The 19,260-nt window shown below is 45.5% G+C and overlaps 1 protein-coding gene across 4 annotated transcripts in view; it reads left to right on the top strand.

Annotated features, from left to right (window-relative positions):
• The first annotated feature begins 19 nt into the window (after positions 1-19).
• CDH10 (cadherin 10) overlaps positions 20-19,260 on the top strand; it is a 105,651-nt gene continuing 86,410 nt past the window's right edge. For 3 of the 4 annotated variants that reach the window (XR_010306153.1, XM_064160814.1, XM_064160817.1), the window contains exon 1: positions 296-579. The gene's annotated coding sequence lies outside the window, so the exon portion shown is untranslated. Of the gene's footprint in view, positions 85-295; positions 580-19,260 lie in introns of those variants that run through there. The other variant, XM_064160816.1, reaches the window with a different exon arrangement.

The raw sequence follows: 19,260 nt of genomic DNA, 5'->3' as shown, positions 1-19,260 counted from the left end.
CACTCCCACCGCATTCACTTGCAAATCATCGCTGTGTGCTTGGCAAATCCTGCGCTTCCCCAGGCTGCCTCCAGCCTTCCCAGGGTAAGTGCTGCGCTGGGGGTGGGTGTGTGTGTGTGTGTGTTGTGCCCCTGCATGTTGCGTGTGTGCGGTTGGCGGTGATGGTGCTGTGTGCTCTGTGCCTTTTATTCCTCCCCCCCTCCATCACCACCATCGCCACCTCCTCTTTTTTTTTTTTCCTCCCCTCTTTTCCCCTTTTTTTTTTTCCCTTTATTTTTTTTGTTTTAATCGGGAGCTCTGAATGAAAGGCAGTCAGAGTGAGAGCTCCCCCTTAGCTTTAGTTCCCAGCTGTCCAGAGTGAAGTGATGCTGGGAGAAAAAAAAAAGCCGGAGTTAGATCCAAGTAGGATCAGTCTTAGGAAATAGAAGCAAGGAAAACAAGAAGAAGAAGAAGAGAAGACATCAAAAAACCCTCAACCCCCCCCCCCAAAAAAGAAAACAAATCAGGACTCTACCAGCTCTGGCTACAGTTTGCTTGGGGTGGACACTAATTCACAACCTCAGCAGCAGAAAGATAAAGGTAGGAGCTTGGCTCTGGTTTTGCTTTCCTTTCAGCTCTTTGTAGCGGTTGTTGTTGTTGTGATGATGATGATGATGGTGGTGGTGGTGGTGGTGGTCAGGGCAATGCATGCAGACAACTTTTCTCCTGTGAAATCTGCTTCCAGAGGGAAGAGATAAGGGACAGTAAAAGAAAAAACATCGACCCCAAACTGCTGTGTAAAAAAGCAACAGCAGTTTTATTCCAGGCGTTTGTGAACGTTATTATTTACTCTCTCCTCTCTTTTAAGCAGCTCTTCCTATCTGTATTTAGGTGGTTTAGGTTTAGGTTTTCTCTTTTCCTCCTTTTTTTTTTCCAAGCCAGAGGACAATCCTCATTAAATTGAAATCATAAAGAAGAACCCAGCACAGTTTCATAGCGGAACTGCTATGAGCATAGCATGAAACATGCACATATGTGCCCTCACTTTCCCTGTGCTACAGCTCTTTGCTCTGTCCTGCATTGCAATTCCAGACTGATTCTCTGTGCTGGGGGACTAAATGATCCTTCTGAAGGCAAATCTTCCATGGGAAGGGGTAGCAGGGTGGGCACAGGCAATGTTTCTAATACCTCTATTTACACCCAGAGAGAGGGGAATGATGCCAGCTTTGGCATTTCGGTAAGGAAGGGGATGGGGAAGGAGGGAAAAGGTGAAGGGGAGGAAAAAAATATGTTAGCCTTGCACCTGTGTGAGCATTTATTGTCACTGCTGCAACAAAATCCATATTTGATGTGGTGCTAAATGAATGCAGCACAATGCAAGCCTGAACCCCCCACCCCCCGACACATGTCCCCCACCAGCCAACTCTTGATGGTTATTGTCACCTGCATTCAGCAAGGGAGCTGGAGCTGGGAAATCCTCCCCAGCCTTCCAGCTGCAAAGAGAAGGGACAAGCAGCAAGCAGCCTTTTCAAACTGACCTCTTCCTCTCTGCTGCTTGCACACAAATGGAGCTGTTGCCTGTAATCTTCAGCTTTCATCTCGGTAAAAGCTTCTGCCTTCCTCCAGCTGCCCACCCCTGGCTTTGAAGGTAGATTTTTTTGGCCATTATGCAACTTGCCTGCATGTGTGGGGATGGATCCTGTGCACAGCTGAGGGTGTGAGGGTGCAAGGGAGATGGTTTGGAGGAAAATTGTGTGGTTTTCCCCCTCCTTCCTTTTTCTAAGCCTCTAAATTGGTGATATTTCGGGGGGGGGGGGGGGGGGAGGGGGGGGAAGCAGGGGAGTGGGAGGCTGGGAGATAGTTCTGAATCTCTAAATCCTTTTACAATATGCAGTCTCCTAGGAAAATTCTGAGTCTGGTGCAGGCATTTCTTATTTATTTGTTTCCCCTCAGTCACTCAAACTTCTCTATTCAGCTGTTACTTTTTGGCTGGGCTACTTTAGAGGAGGAGACGAAGGAACGAGCACAGGGAAAAAGCAAGCTCTCCATCTCCAGAGTTGCTAACCAGCTGTTCAGTAGCCACTGTGAGCTTAAATTTAGAGAGGGACACTTCTTGGCTTCTGGATCACCCATTTTGTGCCTGAGGGAGCCTCCTCACATCTTTTTTTTTTCCCCTATGCTGTGTTCAAGCAAAGGATGAAGGAAGAATTAAGAGGTCGTTTCTGTTGCAGACTTTAGCTCTGCGTCTGTGCTTTCTTTGTGTGGTGCTGAGATGGTTTTTTGTGTGCCTCCAGAGGAACTTTGTCGTGCCTGAGCAAGGCTGTTTCTGATGCAGATGTCTCAACCTGAAGCTGCTGCTGATGATGATTTGATTCTTTGGGTTATCTTTTGTTTTGCTTTGGGTAGCATTAGGGAAGTGGTCCTGGGCATCAGTTTGTGTTGCTGATGCTTACAAGGGGAGGGAAGAAGGTAGCAAAACAGATAGCAGAGGGACTTAGGGCACCGTGTGTGGGTTTTTGGAAGTGGCCTGGGTGGGTTTGCACCAAGGGAACAGTGCAGATAACCTTAAAACTTTGTGCTTGCCTGCTCTCAGCAGACAAAAGGATCTGTGAAGGAGCTGCTGAGCTGCGCTGCCAGCAGACACTGTGGTTACTGTTCTCTCAGCTTAGCTGCCGTTGGAAAAATGCATGAAACCCATGTTGGGTGTCAAAGCAAATGAGCTCATCATTAATTAGAGGTAGACAGCCACAAGACACACATCTAGGCATGCACACCAGGGGACACATTTTCAGCTGAACAAGAGAATGTAAGGGTTTGTTTTCTGGTGGGGTTTTAATTTGGAGCTAACACCTACCTCTGCTTCAGGGGAAAAAAAAAACTCATTTCTTGATCTCAGTCTGGTTTCCCAAGGAAACAACTGAAGGAAGCAGCTCCTGTCTCCTCTGGATAATTCTAAGCAGGCTTCTCTGTTTGCTAAGCACATTTCCAGCCAGGCTGCAGGTCAAAATAGAAGATCATGTGGGGTTTTTTTTTTTACACCTTATTACACCCAGCAATAGTGCAGGGGGTCAGATGAAGACTGATCTATTTGTGAATGACAAGAATGGGGTGAAGTTGGGTTTCCTTTTTACACTCACTCAGTGTTAGCACTTGATTATTATTATTGTTATTGTTATTGCAGAGAGAGTGATTGGCATTGGAATGGGCTGCCCAGGGAGGTGGTGGAGTCACAATCCCTAGAGGTGTTCAAGCAAAGCCTGGATGAGGCACTTAGTGCCATGGTCTGGTTGATTGGATAGGGCTGGGTGCTAGGTTGGGCTGGATGATGTTGGAGATCTCTTCCAACCTGCTTGATTCTATGATTCTAAGACTGGCTGGGGCACTTAGTGCCATGGTCTGGTTGATTGACCAGGGCTGGGTGCTAGGTTGGGCTGGATGAGCTTGGAGGTCTCTTCCAACCTGCCTGATTCTATAATCCCTTTCCCATAGTTCTAGCAATATAAAGATTAGAATGTCAGGGTCTAGAAGGTACCTCCAGATCTCCTCTAATCCAACCCCTAGGGCTGGAAAGGACATCCAAAGCTCATCTAATCCAACCCCTAGGGTAGGGTGTCCCTGGGCATGGCAGGGGGCTTGGAACTGGCTGATCTTTGTGGTCCCTTCCAATCCTGACTGATTCTATGATTCCATGATTCTATGATTCTCTGATTCCATGATTCCATGAGTCTATGATTTACTCTCTTCCATCCATCACTATTTTCCTCCTACATTATAGGGTTTTTTTTTCAAGGGAAAAAAAAACAGCATTCTGGAACTTGCTGTCTGCTGTCTCACATCAGAATGCATCTTTGTCTTCCCCTTCACCACTGCTCTCTTAGAATCATAGAATGGTCTAGGTTGGAAGGGACTTCCAAAGCTCATCCAGTCTGAGTGCATCCTGTGCACTCAGAAGGAACTAATCAGGCTGCCCAGTGCCTTGTTGAACCTCACCTTGAATATCTCCAGCCATGGTCTACTTGACTGGATAGGGCTGGGTGTTAGGTTGGACTGGATGAGCTTGGAGGTCTCTTCCAACCTGCTTGATTCTATGGTTGGATACAGCTGGGTGCTAGGTTGGACTGGATGAGCTTGGAGGTCTCTTCCAACTTGCTTGATTCTATGGTTGGATACAGCTGGGTGCTAGATTGAACTGGACAAGCTTAGAGGTCTCTTCCAACCTGCTTGATTCTATGGTTGGATACAGCTGGGTGCTAGGTTGAACTGGACAAGCTTAGAGGTCTCTTCCAACCTGCTTGATTCTATGATTCCATGATTGTTATCACTTGAAAGCAAGGTAATAAACACCAGGTTGGCTTAGCTGGGCATTACAGTTCTTTGTTCATAGAGCAAAGAAAAAAAAACAACCCAAATCTGCTCTTCAGTTCATTCTTTGATAGGAGATGAGAGACAGGAATGGAAGGAAAATGACTGATGGGAAGGACAGAAGTGCTTAAGGAGCATTTTGTGGGTGCTTAAATACGTTCTGTTTCTGATGCACCTACTGTGAACTTCTTTAGTTTATGATGGAGGAGGAAAATTGAAATTCAGAACTAAGCCTTCTTGGGTTTTTAGGAGGAAAATTGAAATTCAGATCTAAGCCTTCTTGGGTTTTTAGGAGGAAAATTGAAATTCAGAACTAAATCTTCTTGTTTTTTTGCCATGCTTAAGCTGCCCATCAAGTGAAGCATTACCAAGGGTGGCTTCACTGCACATGAAGATGCCAGTGAGGGTGCTGAGACACTGGCACAGGTTGCCCAGGGAGGTTGTGGCTGACAGAGTCACAGAATGTGATCTTTGAGTCAGTCCAGAGGAGGCCACAAGGATGCTCAGGGGGCTGCAGCAGCTCTACTCTGCGGACAGGCTGCAGGAGTTGGGGCTCTGCAGCCTAGAGAAGAGAAGCCTTCAAGGGGACTTTAGAGTGGCCTTCCACTATCTGAAGGAGGCTACAGGAGGGCTGGGGAGGGACTATTGCCAAGGGCTTGGAATGAGAGGATGAAGAGGAATTGGTTTAAAGTGGCAGAGGAGAGATTAAAAGTGGATATTAGGCAGAAGTTGTTTGCAGTGAGGGTGGTGAGACACTGGCACAGGTTGCCCAGGGAGGTTGTGGATACTCCCTGCCTGGGGGTGTTCAAGCTAGGTTGGATGAGGCTTGACCAGCCTGGTTCAGAGAAAGGTTTCCCTGCCTATGGCAGAGGATTGGAACTGGATGATCTTTGAGGTCCCTTCCAGCCTAAACATTCTATGATCCTATTGAAATCAATGGCATCAAAGTATTGAAACATGTTGGAAAAGCTCCTTGGCTCTGCCCATCACCTAACTCCACCAAGCCTGGTGCTAGAGCATGGCCCTTAGCACCACATGAGAAAGCAGAAGAATCAAGCCCTAATTTCTACAAGGTACTCTACAAAGCAGACATGATGGATCTGTAGAAAGAGGGAGATGGATTTGTGTCACAGGCTCACAGAGTGGCTTAGGCTGGGAGGGAACTTAGAGATCATAGAGTCATAGAATGGTTTATAATGGAAAGGACCTCAGAGTTCATCCAGTTCCAATCCCCCACCATAGGCAGGGACACCTCCCACTAGAACAGGTTGCTCAAGGCCTCATCCAAGCTGGCCTTGAACACCTCCAGGGAGGGAGCAGCCACAACCTCCCTGGGCAGCCTGTTCCATTCTCACCACCTTCATACTGAAGACCTGCAAGCTTGGCTGATTGCTCAACACACACAGTGCACATCCTGCACCCTTAAATCAACCTGTGTGAACACAACCAACCACTTGAAAGGATGAAGCAAGGAACAAACAAGGCAATGCTGAATTCTGCCTTCAATTAAACCTTCCCCAAATCTCTCTTCAAGCCCAGAGGAATTCCTGTGTTGAATGTTCCTTGCTTCTTCCTCCTTGCTTTCACATCTCTTCAGCTTTGAGTCTTTGGTGTGGGTTAGCAACTCTAAAACAGAGCAAGAGAAAAGAATGGACTGGATGACCTTAGGTGATTCCTTCTAAACCAGACCATTCTATGACTGGTTCTATGACTGATTCCATGACTGGTTCTGTGATTCTATGACTGGTTCTATGATTCTATGACTGGTTCTGTGATTCTAAGACTGGTTCTATGATTCTAAGATTGGTTCTGTGATTCTATGACTGGTTTTATGATTCTATGACTGGTTCTGTGATTCTATGACTGGTTTTATGATTCTATGACTGGTTCTGTGATTCTGTGACTGGTTCTGTGATTCTATGACTGGTTCTGTGATTCTATGACTGGTTCTGTGATTCTAAGACTGGTTCTATGATTCTATGACTGGTTCTATGATTCTGTGACTGGTTCTGTGATTCTATGACTGGTTTTATGATTCTATGACTGGTTCTGTGATTCTGTGACTGGTTCTGTGATTCTATGACTGGTTTTATGATTCTATGACTGGTTCTGTGATTCTATGACTGGTTCTGTGATTCTATGACTGGTTCTGTGATTCTGTGACTGGTTCTGTGATTCTATGACTGGTTTTATGATTCTATGACTGGTTCTGTGATTCTGTGACTGGTTCTGTGATTCTATGACTGGTTTTATGATTCTATGACTGGTTCTGTGATTCTGTGACTGGTTCTGTGATTCTATGACTGGTTTTATGATTCTATGACTGGTTCTGTGATTCTATGACTGGTTCTGTGATTCTATGACTGGTTTTATGATTCTATGACTGGTTCTGTGATTCTATGACTGGTTCTGTGATTCTATGACTGGTTCTGTGATTCTGTGACTGGTTCTGTGATTCTATGACTGGTTTTATGATTCTATGACTGGTTCTGTGATTCTGTGACTGGTTCTGTGATTCTATGACTGGTTCTGTGATTCTGTGACTGGTTCTGTGATTCTATGACTGGTTTTATGATTCTATGACTGGTTCTGTGATTCTGTGACTGGTTCTGTGATTCTATGACTGGTTCTGTGATTCTGTGACTGGTTCTGTGATTCTATGACTGGTTTTATGATTCTATGACTGGTTCTATGATTCTGTGACTGGTTCTGTGATTCTATGACTGGTTTTATGATTCTAAGACTGGTTCTATGATTCTGTGACTGGTTCTGTGATTCTATGACTGGTTCTATGATTCTATGACTGGTTCTGTGATTCTGTGACTGGTTCTGTGGTTCTGTGACTGGTTCTGTGATTCTATGACTGGTTCTGTGGTTCTGTGACTGGTTCTATGATTCTATGACTGGTTCTGTGATTCTGTGACTGGTTCTGTGATTCTATGATTGGTTCTATGATTCTATGACTGGTTCTGTGTTTCTATGATTGGTTCTGTGATTCTATGACTGGTTCTGTGATTCTATGACTGATTCTATGACTGGTTCTGTGATTCTATGACTGGTTCTATGACTGGTTCTATGTTTCTATGACTGATTCTGTGATTCTATAGCTGGTTCTATATTTCTATGACTGGTTCTATAACTAGTTCAACAATTCTATGACTGGTTCTGTGATTCTTTGACTGGTTCTATGATTCTTTGACTGGTTCTATGATTGGTTCTGTAATTCTATGACTGATTCTGTGATTGGTTCTATGATTCTATGACTGATTCTGTGATTCTATGATTGCTTCTATGACTGATTCTGTGATTGGTTCTATGATTCCATGACTGATTTCATCACTGATTCTGTGACTTTAAAACTGATTCTATGATTGTTTCTATGATTGCACAACTGATCCTATGATCCCATGACTGATTCCATGATTGATTCTACAATTCTTACCTCTGGTGAGCTGAGTGTGCTGTCTGTAGATCTCAGGCCATATTATTACACACAGAAAGACTCAACCAGACCTGAGCAGTGCATTTTGTTTCCTTTTCATTCTGCTTTCATCTGGTGGGAAGCCAAAAGACCACCCAACCAAAGAGCTGTTGAGTTTCCATGTTTTCTTTAGTGCCTTATCAGTCTAATTTTTTACTATGTGGAGATTCTGCCAAGAAAATCAATTCTGCCATTTGGAGCTTTGTACCCATTCCTTTGTGCCTGCAGTCATCCTGATTATCCCACATCAGAGCCAGTTGCCTCAAGTGCTGCCTCAAGTGCCTGTATGTGTGCAGGAGAGGCAAAGCAGGTAAAAAACCTTTATCTTGCAGTGCAGCAATCAGAGACTGCACAATTTCTCTCTTAATTTATTGGAGCTTTTTGTTGTTTCATGTTTTCTCTAAGATCCCACTACTGTTTCTTGCCTCTACTAACTTAGATGTACATTAAAAAACAAAAGAGTTTATTACTTTCTCATAGAATCAGTCAGAGTTCGAAGGCACCAAAAGGATCATCCAGTTCCAACCCCCCTGTCATGCTCAGAGACACCTCACACTAGATCAGACTGGCCACAGCCTCATCCAGCCTGGCCTTAAAAGCTCCCAGGGATGAGGCTTCCACCTGGGCAACCTGTGCCAGCCTCTCACCACCCTCATGCTGAACAACTTCTTCCTAATGTCTAATCTCAATCTGCCCTCCTCTAGCTTGAATTCTTTCCTGCTGCTCCTATCACTATCTAACACCCTAAAAAATCCCTCCCCAGCTTTCTTGTAGCCCCCTTCAGATACTGGAAAGCCACAAGAAGGTCTCCTGGGAGACTTCTCTTCTCCAGACTGAACAAATCATGGAATCATAGAATCAGTCAGGGTGGGAAGGGATCACAAAGATCATCCAGTTCCAACCCCCCTGCCATGCCCAGAGGCACCTCACACTAGATCAGGCTGGCCACAGCCTCAGCCAGCCTGGCCTTAAAAGCTCCCAGGGATGAGGCTTCCACCTGGGTAGTCTGTGCCAGTCTCTCACCACCCTCATGCTGAACAACTTCTTCCTAATGTCTAATCTCAATCTGCCCTCCTCTAGCTTGAATTCTTTCCTGCTGCTCCTATCACTATCTAACACCCTAAAAAATCCCTCCCCAGCTTTCTTGTAGCCCCCTTCAGATACTGGAAAGCCACAAGAAGGTCTCCTGGGAACCTTCTCTTCTCCAGACTGAACTAATCATGGAATCATAGAATCAGTCAGAGTGGGAAGGGATCACAAAGATCATCCAGTTCCAGCCCCCCTGCCATGCCCAGAGGCGCCTCACACTAGATCAGGCTGGCCACAGCCTCATCCAGCCTGACTTTAAACACCTCCAGAGATGAGGCTTCCACCACCTTCCTGGGCAACCCATTTCAGGGTCTCACCACCCTCATGCTAAGCAACTTCTTAGAATCATAGAATCAACCAGATTGGAAGAGACCTCCAAGATCATCCAGTGCAACCTAGCACCCAGCCCTATCTACTCAACTAGACCAGTCCTAACACACAGTCTGAATCTAATTCTTGGTCAAGAAGTGTGTCCTGCAGGATGCATAAAGGTCTGGTAGTATCACAGAGGTACTCCCCAACTTGTACTCTCAGCTCTGGGGTACAAAGTCAAGTCTGCTGCCTGGAAGTGTGTAGTGCTTTGTCTGATCCCACAGGGGATACACTTAGGAAGTTAACTTGAAGTAATCATAGAATGTAGTGGGTTGGAAGGGACCCTCCAAGGTCATCTTGTCCAACCCTGCTGCAGTGAGCAGGGACATCTCCAACCAAATCAGGTTGCTCAGGGCACTATCAAGCCTCACCTTGAATGTCTCCAGAGATAAAACCAAGCAACATGGCAGGTGACCTTTTAATGTCATCCTCTACACAATGTGGGCATTTTGCTTCCAAATAAAAGCCCCAAAGTGAATTTGAATCATATTTCCCACAGTGGGAAATGATGTGAAGGTTGGAGAGTGTGGTAATGCCAAAGGAATGATTCAAAAGGGAAAATAGGTCAAAAATAGATGTTGCCAGAAGTCAAAAGCCAGAAGTGTGGGCTTCTGCTTTTCACCACAATCCCTCCCAAAGCTCTCCAAAACATAGGTTTGGTTTTCTTTCTTCTGAAGAGCTGTGCAGGATGTGATGTTTTGTTATAGAATTGTAGAATCAGCAGGTTGGAAGGGACCTCCAGGCTCACCCAGACCAACCTAGCACCCAGCCCCAGCCAATCAACCAGACCATGGCACTAAGTGCCTCATCCACTCTTAGAATCATGGAATCATAGAATCAAACAGATTGGAAGAGACCTCCAAGCTCAGTCCAACCTAGCACCCAGCCCTATCCAATCATAGAATCATAGAATCATTGCTCTCTACAGCCTCCTAAGGGAGGTTGTAGCCAGGTGGGGTTGGGCTCTGCTGCCAGGCAAGCAACAACAGAAGAAGGGGACACAGCCTCAGTTTGTGCCAGGAGAGGTCTAGGCTGGATGTTAGGAGGAAGTTGTTGGCAGAGAGAGTGATTGGCATTGGAATGGGCTGCCCAGGGAGGTTTTGGAGTCTCCATCCCTGGAGGTGTTGAAGCAAAGCCTGGATGAGGCACTTAGTGCCATGGTCTGGTTGATTGGCTAGGGCTGGGTGCTAGGTTGGACTGGATGATCTTGGAGGTCTCTTCCAACCTGCTTGATTCTGTGATTCTATGATTTTATGATTCTATGATCTGGTTGCTTGGGCAGGGTTGGGTGCTAGGTTGGACTGGATGATCTTGGATGTCTCTTCCAACCTGCTTGATTCTATCATTGGACAGGGCTGACTGCTAGGTTTGACTTGAGGAGCTTGGAGGTCTCTTCCAACCTGTTTGATTCTATGACTCTACTGCAATAATAAGCTTATTAAAAGTTTGAATGAGCATAAATTTCCAATAGGTTTTAGGAACTTAGGAATGGGATTCAGAAAGGTTGCCAGGCTCGAGGTGTTCCGAGTTGGATAGCTAAAGTTTTGTGACAAAGGAGGTGAAATTTGTTCTCTAACTTCTGCTATATGGTTTTTAGTTTGCACTGGTTCTTGAAAAGAAAGAAATAAAGGGAATCATTAGTATTTATTACAGCCAAGGGTTTAAATTGCAGTGGTTGTGCTCAGCTTTTAAAAGAGAGCTTACAAACAGCCAGCTACAAACCAGGAATGGTTTAGGTTCTCATTCCTAGCAGGTTATTAACTGGGGAGAGGAAATATCATGTTGAAAGAGAAGGTTCAGGCTGGATGTGAGGAGGAAGTGGTTAAGCATGAGAGTGGTGAGAGGCTGGAATGGGTTGCCCAGGGAGGTGGTTGAGGCCCCATGGCTGGAGGTGTTTCAGGCCAGGCTGGCTGAGGCTGTGTGCAGCCTGCTCTAGGGTAGGGTGTCCCTGGGCGTGGCAGGGGGGTTGGAACTGGTTGCTCCTTGTGGTCCCTTCTAACCTTGACTGATTCTATGATTCTATGAACAGCAGACACAATTTACCAGAACTCAATAATTGCTCAATAAAGGCAAATATATATAAAGTCCTTTCCTATTTCTGGTTTTAAACTAGAGCAGGGTTATAAGGCCAGATTGGGTGAGAAGCCAAATCTGGTCTAGGGGTGCCCCTGCCCATAGCAGAGAGGTGGTCTCTAAGGTCCCTTCCATGCCATTCTATGATTAGGGTTCTATGATTCAAACAGCACCCACTGAGCTGGAGTTAAACGGCAAAGCTCAAGCTCCTTCAGCCTTCTAAATTCCCAGGACAAAAATTCCCTGGGGCAACACAGCAGTGATTCCTTCTTGCACTTTGGACACTTTCAGGGAAGGAAATATTCAGCTTTTCCTTGCTCTGTGGCTGCAGCCATCAAGATCCAGCTGCTAAACGCTACATACTTGGCATCAGAGCAGGAGAAGAAAGGGAAGATATAAAAAAAGGGAGGGGAAAGTAAAAGGAAAAAAAAAAGAGAGGGGAAGGAAAAAGGAGAAAAGGAAGGAAAAAAAGGAAAGAAAAGGGGAAAAAGGAGGGGGAAGAAAGAAAAGGGGAAAAAAGAGGACAAAAAGGAAAAGAAAAGGGGAAAAGGAGGGGGGAAGAAAGAAAAAAGATGAAAAAAGGAAAACAGGAAAAGAAAAGGGGAAAAAGGAGGGGGGTGGAAAGAAAAAAGGGGGGAAAAGAGGGTAAAAAGGAAAAGAAAAGGGGGGAAAGGAGGGGGGAAGAAAGAAAAAAGATGAAAAAAGGAAAACAGGAAAAGAAAAGGGGAAAAAGGAGAGGGGTGGAAAGAAAAAAAGGGGGGAAAAGAGGGTAAAAAGGAAAAGAAAAGGGGGGAAAGGAGGGGGGAAGAAAAAATAACAGAAAAAGGAAAATAAAAGGGAAAAATAAAGAAAAAGGGGGAAAGGGGAACAAAGAAAAAGAAAAGGAAAAAGGGGGGAAAGGGAAAGAAAACAAGGTGGGGAAAAGGAAAATGAAAAAAGCAATAAAGGAAAAGTAAAAAGGGGGGAAAGTAAAGGAAATAAAAGGAAAACTAAATGGGGAAAAGGGGGGAAAGGTGGGGAAATAAATTTTAAAAAAAAAAGGAAAAAGGGGGGAAAAGGAAAAGAGAAAAAAAAAGAGGGGAAAAGGAAAGGAGAAAAAAAAAGAGGGAAAAAGGAAAAGAAAAAAAGACAAAAGGGGGGAAGGGGGAGAAATGAAGAAAATAAAGGGGGAAAAGGGGAAAGGAAAAGAGAAAATAAAAAAGGTAAAAAAGGAAAGGAAAAAGGAAAATAAATAGGGAAAGGGGGGAAGAAAGGGAGAAAATGGGGGGAAAGGGGGCAAAGTAAAAGAAAATGATGAAAAGGAAAAAAAAGAAAAAGGGAAAAAAGGAATAAATGAAAAGGGAAAAAAAAGGGGGGGGGAGAGAGGGAAAGAAAGAAAGAAAAAAAAGGGAAAAAGACAAAAGGGGAAAAGGAAAAAGGGAAAAAAGGAAAAAGTCAAAAAGGAAAAGGACAACAGGAAAAGGAAAAAAACAGGAAAAGAAAAGAGGAAACAGGAGGGGAGAAAAGGGAGGGAGGAAAGAAAAAGTAGAAAAAGGGAGAAAAGGAAAGGAAAAAAGGATAAAAAGAAAAAATGAAGAAGGGAAAAAAAGGGAAAAAAGGACAAAGGAAAAAGGGGAAAGGAAAAGAACAGGGGAAAGAGGAGGGGAGAAAGGAGAGGGAAGAAAGAAAAAAAGTAAAAATAGAAAAAAGGGAAAAAAGAAAGGAAAAAGGGAAAAAACATAAAAGGATAAAAGGAAAAAAGGAAAGGAAAAGAAAATGGGAAAAGGAGGGAGTGAAAAAAGAAAAAAGGGGGAAAAGGAAAAAGGGAAAAAGGGAAAAAGGGAAAAAGGATAAGGACAAAAAGAAAAGGAAAAAAAGAAAAGGGGTGATGGGGGAAGAGAAAGAGGAGGAGAAAGAAAAAAGGGGAAACAGAAGAAAAAAAAGGAAACAGGGAAAAGAAAAGGGGAAAAGGGGAAAAGGGGGAGGGAGAAAGAAAAAGGTGGGAGAGAAGAAAGAAAAAAGGGAAAATAGGAAAATAAAAGCAAAAAGGGGGGAAAAGGGGGAAAAAGGAAAAAAGGGAAAATGAAGGGGGGAAAAAGGCCAAAAAAGGAGGAAAAAAAAAGGAAAAAGAGGAGGAAGGATAAAAAGAAGACAGAGATCAAAGGGCAAAGAGTGAGACAATTTTATAAAGGCTTCATTTCTATTTAAGCAAACAAACTTCATCTCAGCAACTGTGCTGTGTTATTAAGCACTGAATTCTCAAGGGCAATCCATTGGTGCCTTAAAATACACGAGCTAGAGTGCTTCAAATGACGTGAGCCAAAGTGAGGGCATGTACAGGGGAGAGGGGGGTGGGGAAGGAGAGTTTGACCTCATTGCTGTCTACACCTCCCTGAAGGGAGGTTGTAGCCAGGTGGGGTTGGGCTCTTCTGCCAGGCAAGCAGCAACAGAACAAGGGGACACAGTCTCAAGTTGTGCCAAGGGAGGTCTAGGCTGGATGTTAGGAGGAAGTTGTTGGCAGAGAGAGTGATTGGCATTGGAATGGGCTGCCCAGGGAGGTGGTGGAGTCACCATCCTTAGAGGCGTCGAAGCAAAGCCTGGCTGAGGCACTTAGTGCCATGGTCTGGTTGACTGGGTAGGGCTGGGTGCTAGGATGGACTGGATGAGCTTGGAGCTCTCTTCCAACCTGGTTGGTTCTATGATTCTATGTTCTGTGCAACCGTAAAGGTTGGCGATGAAGATCAGGGTAATACTGGCACAAAAATTAATTCTTTCAGAGCCTTTGATATTGTTTGGAGTCTTTTTGTTGTTGTTGTTGTTGTTGGGTTTTTTTTTTTCTTTAAAAAAGACAATTGCAGTGAGTGGAAATTAGGAGCTTTATATTTTGGGGTGAGGTGGGCAGCAGAGCCAATGGCATCCTGGGCTGGCTCAGGAGCGGTGTGGCCAGCAGGACAAGAGAGGTTCTTGTACCCCTGTGCTCAGCACTGCTCAGGCCACACCTTGAGTGCTGTGTCCAGTTCTGGGCCCCTCAATTCAAGAGAGATGTTGAGGTGCTGGAAGGTATCCTGAGACTCTTCTCTTTAACTTCAACTTGGTAAGTGAGGAGAAAGTTCTTCACTGAGAGAGTCATTGGACACTGGAATGGGCTGCCCGGGGAGGTGGTGGAGTCGCCGTCCCTGGAGCTGTTCAAGGCAGGACTGGACGTGGCACTTGGTGCCATGGTCTGGCCTTGAGCTCTGTGGTATAGGGTTGGACTTGATGATCTATGAGGTCTCTTCCAACCCTGATGATACTGTGATACTGTGTGATACTGTAAGGAAAACTGAGTGCAGCAGAGGGATCATTCTCAATGTATAAGTCATTACATTTTACTTTGATGATATTTCCTTTAGGGGAGACTATAAATTGTGACTGAAAATTCATTTTCTATTTGTCTTGTGTCTGTTTAAATTTTATCCACCATTTCATGCTTCCCTGTCCTAAACCAGATCATGGAATCATTGAATCAACCAGGTTGGAAGAGACCTCTAAGCTCATCCAGTCCAACCCAGAGTCACAGAATCATAGGACCATAGAAACAAGCAGGTTGGAAGAGACCTCCAAGTTCTTCCAGTCTAACTCAGAGTCACAGAATCATAGAATCAAGTAGGTTGGAAGGACCTCCAAGCTCATCCAGTCCAACCCAGAGTCACAGAATCATAGGACCATAGAAACAAGCAGGTTGGAAGAGACCTCCAAATTCTTCCAGTCTAACTCAGAGTCACAGAATCATAGAATCAAGTAGGTTGGAAGGACCTCTAAGCTCATCCAGTCCAACCCAGAGTCACAGAATCATGGGATCATAGAAACAAGCAGGTTGGAAGAGACCTCCAAGTTCTTCCAGTCTAACTCAGAGTCACAGAATCATAGAATCAAGTAGGTTGGAAGAGATCTCCAAGCTCATCCAGTCCAACCTAGCACCCAGCCCTGTCCAGTCAACCAGACCATGGCACTAAGTGCCTCAGCCAGTCTTAGAATCATAGAATCAAGTAGGTTGGAAGAGACCTCCAAGATCATCCAGTCCAACCTAGCACCCAGCCCTGGCCAATCAACCAGACCATGGCACTAAGTGCCTCAGCCAGGTTTTGCTTCAACACCCCCAGTGACAGCAACTTCACCACCTCCCTGGGCAGCCCATTCCAATGCCAATCACTGCTTGTTCTTTGCAACTGGTAGTAAAAAAGCTTCCAGTAAAACACTCTTCTCCCCCTCACCCCTCCACTTTGATGAGCTCTGTGGCAAGTCTCTGCCATTCAGCAGCTCGCCCAAGCCAGCAGATTGATGCCCATAACTTGCTAAGCAAATGGAAAAGTCAAATGTAGAGGACATTGTCTTGGGCGATTCCCTGAAAAGTCTTCCCAGGCAGGAATTTCAGGAATTCAGCTGTTTCCGATCTTCTGGTGCCATCTGGTGGCAAGAAGATAAAGAGAGGAACCAGAAAGGACTTTTCCAGCCCGCGGTTTCTATGGCTACGAGCAAAGCATCTTGCCTTAGCCGTAGCTAGAGAGGTCTGCGCTGTCAGAGCGACTCTCGAACAGCAAAGACTTGCACAGAGAAGTTCCCCTTGGTTGCTTCTTAATGTCTCTTTTTGCTCTCCTCTGTCCTTTCCTCTTTCACTTTCCTCTCCTCTTTCACTTTTTACTCCCCGCTTTCCATTTCTCTCTTTCCTCTTCTCTCTTTCTTTCTTTCCTCTCCCCTTTCTTTTTTTCTCTTGTCATCTTTCTCTTTTTCCTGTCCTTTCTCTTTTTCCTCTCCTCTCTCCCTTTTTTCCTCTCCTCTCTCCCTCTTTTCCTTTCCTCTCTCTCTTTTCCTTTCTCTCTGTTTTTATCCTCTTCTCCCTCCCTCTCTCTTTCCTCTCCTCTCTTTTTCCTCTCCTCCCTCCTTTTCCTCCCATCTCTGTCTTTTTTTCCTCTTGTCTCTTTCTCTCCTCTCTCTATTTTTCCTCCCTCCCCTCTCTTTTTTCTTCTCCCCTTTCTCCCTCTTTATCCTCTCTCCTCTGTCTCTCTTTCTTCTCTCCCTCTCTCTCTTTTTCCTCTCCCCTCTCTCTCTCTTTCTCCTCTCCCCTCTGTCTCTTTCCATTTTCTTTCCTAGTGTGCTCCTTCTCCTCTCCTTCTCTCTCTCGTTCCTCTCCTCCTCTCTTTTTTCTTCTCCCCCTCTCTCTTTCTCCCCTTCCTTTCTCTCTCTTTTTCCTCTCCCCTTTCTCTCTCTTTTTCTTCTCCCCTTCTCTCTTCCTCCTCTGCCTCTCTCTCTTTTTCCTCTCCCCTTTCTCTCTTTCTCCTCTCTCCTCTCTCTGTTTCCTTTTTCTTTCCTAGTGTGCTCTCTTTTTCCTTTCGTTCTCTCTCTCGTTCCTCTCCCCCTTCTCTCTCTCTTTCTTTCCCCCCTTCCTCTTTTCTTCTCCCCCTCTCTTTCTCCTCTCCCTCTCTCTCTCTTTTTCCTCTCCCCTCTCCATCTCTTTTTCTCTCCCCTCCTTTCTCCTTTCCCCTCTCTCTTTTTCCTCTCCCCCCTCTCTATCTCTCTTTTTCTTTCCCCCTCTCTTTCTCCTCTCCCCTCTCTCTCTTTCTCCTCTCCCCTCTCTCTCTTTCTCCTCTCCCTCTCTCTCTCCTTCTCCTCTCCCCTCTCTCTCTTTTTCCTCTCCCCCCATCTCCCTTTTTCTCTCCCCCTCTTTCTCCTCTCCCCTCTCTCTCTCTCTCTCTCTCTCCTCTCTCTCTCTCTCCTTCTCCTCTCTCCCCTTTCTTTCTCCCCCCCCTCTTTCTCCCCTCCCTCTCTCCCCTTTTCCTTTCCCTGTGTGCCACTATGAATATTGATTTGACAAACCTCAGCCAATTGATAATCATGACCAGCTAGAAGCAGACTTTCAGGCCGTGTAGCAGTGGATCTCTGTAGAGCCCTTAACCCCCTAACTAGTTGAAAGGCAATTGCCAATAGGCTTCTGTGATTGTATTAGTGCATCAGATCTCTGTAGAATCCTTTAATACACAGCTAGCTCCAGGCAATCTTCACTTCAGCATCCAGCAATGTTTAACACAAAGCTCAGGCCTGTGCTGGCATTTTTGGTTTTCATTTCATTTTCTGGTTTTGCTGTGGGAAAATTCATCTCAGCCCACATCTGAAAGAGAAAACACAAAAGCAATAACAGCAGAGGAGTGGGATGCTGTTTGTGTTCCTGATATGTTCATTGGGACTCTGCAAGATGAGGGGTTTTGGTCCTCTACTCAGCACTAGTTTAACACCTGGGGGGTTGTGATGATGCTTGTTTGTAAGCAAGGCAGGGCATAATCTTGCTAGGCTACTGAAGGCCTTTTCAAGGTGAGAGTCCACATTCACTTACTAATCTTTCTCTGGATACCTCACACTAGATCAGGCTGGCCACAGCCTCAGCCAGCCTGGCCTTAAAAGCTCCCAGGGATGAGGCTTCCACCTGGGCAGTCTGTGCCAGTTCTCTCACCACCCTCATGCTGAACAACTTCTTCCTAATGTTTAATCTCAATCTGCCCTCCTCTAGCTTGAATCCTTTCCCCCTGCTCCCATCCCTACCTAACACCCTAAAAAGTCCCTCTCCAGATTTCTTGTAGCCCACTTCAGATACTGGAAGGCTACAAGAAGGTCTCCTGGGAGACTTCTCTTCTCCAGGCTGAACAAATCATGGAATCATAGAATCACAGAGTCATAGAATCAGTCAGAGTTGGAAGGGACCATAAGGAGCAGCCAGTTCCAGCCCCTCTGCCATGCCCAGGGACACCTCACACTAGAGCAGGCTGCACACAGCCTCAGCCAGCCTGGCCTTAAACACCTCCAGGGATGAGGCTTCCACCACTTCCCTGGGCAACCCCTTCCAGGCTCTCACCACCCTGATGGGGAAGAGCTTCTGATTTCAGTCTGAATCCACCCATTTCCAGCTTTGCTCCATTTCCAGCTTTGTCCCATTTCCAGCTTTGTCCCATTTCCAGCTTTGTTCCATTCCCTCCAGTCCTGTCACTCCCTGACAGCCTAAAAAGTCCCTCCCCAGCCTTCTTGTAGCCCCCTTAAGATACTGAAAGGCCACAAGAAAGTCACCTGGGAATCTTCTCCTCTCCATACTGAACAGTTCCAGCTCTTTCAGTCTCTCCTCACAGCAGAGCAGCTCCAGCCCTCTGCTCATCCTCATTGCCCTTCTCTGGACACCTTCCAGCCCTTCCACATCCCTCTTGTCCCAGGGGCTCCAGAACTGGCTGCAGTGCTCCAGGTGAGGTCTCACCTCCAGTGAGAGGTGGCTGTGGGTTCACAAAGCAGAAAACTAACAGTGATAATTCAATAGATCCTGTGGAGGAATCAGAGAGAGACAGAGAGGTTCTTGCCTCAATTAATATTCATACCTAAAGCACTTCAGGAAATTAATTGAATGCTTATTTGAACAGAAGACTCTTGCAGTTGGGACAGAAAGTGTTTGTAAAGGTAACACTTCTCAATTTGAGAGCAAACAACACTGCAGTAGCCTTGGAACAGCACAGGGAGCAGACAAATACTGTGTGGTGACAGGAGGAATAATGCTTTGGCCAAGGATTTGAGCAGAAGCATGGCCTCAGTGTTTGGCAAATGGGTTGAGCTTGTGCTCAATCTCCATTCCTGTGCAAAGGCTCTGAGCATGCACTGAGTTTGGGGCACATTAGAATTGTTCTGAAGGCTGTGCAAATATGCAAACAGTCTTTCAGCCAAATCATCAAATAGAATCATGGAATCAAGCAGGTAGGAAGAGACCTCCAAGATCATCCAGTCCAACCTAGCACCCAGCCCTAGCCAATCATAGAATCAAGCAGGTTGGAAGAGACCTCCAAGATCATCCAGTCCAACCTAGCACCCAGCCCTAGCCAATCATAGAATCAAGCAGGTTGGAAGAGACCTCCAAGATC

This window comes from Pogoniulus pusillus, chromosome 21 (genome assembly GCF_015220805.1).
Source record: "Pogoniulus pusillus isolate bPogPus1 chromosome 21, bPogPus1.pri, whole genome shotgun sequence".
Taxonomy (NCBI): Eukaryota; Metazoa; Chordata; class Aves; order Piciformes; family Lybiidae; genus Pogoniulus; species Pogoniulus pusillus.
The sequence above is the reverse complement of the archived record's forward strand: the minus strand, read 5'-3'. Positions and strand labels throughout refer to the sequence as shown.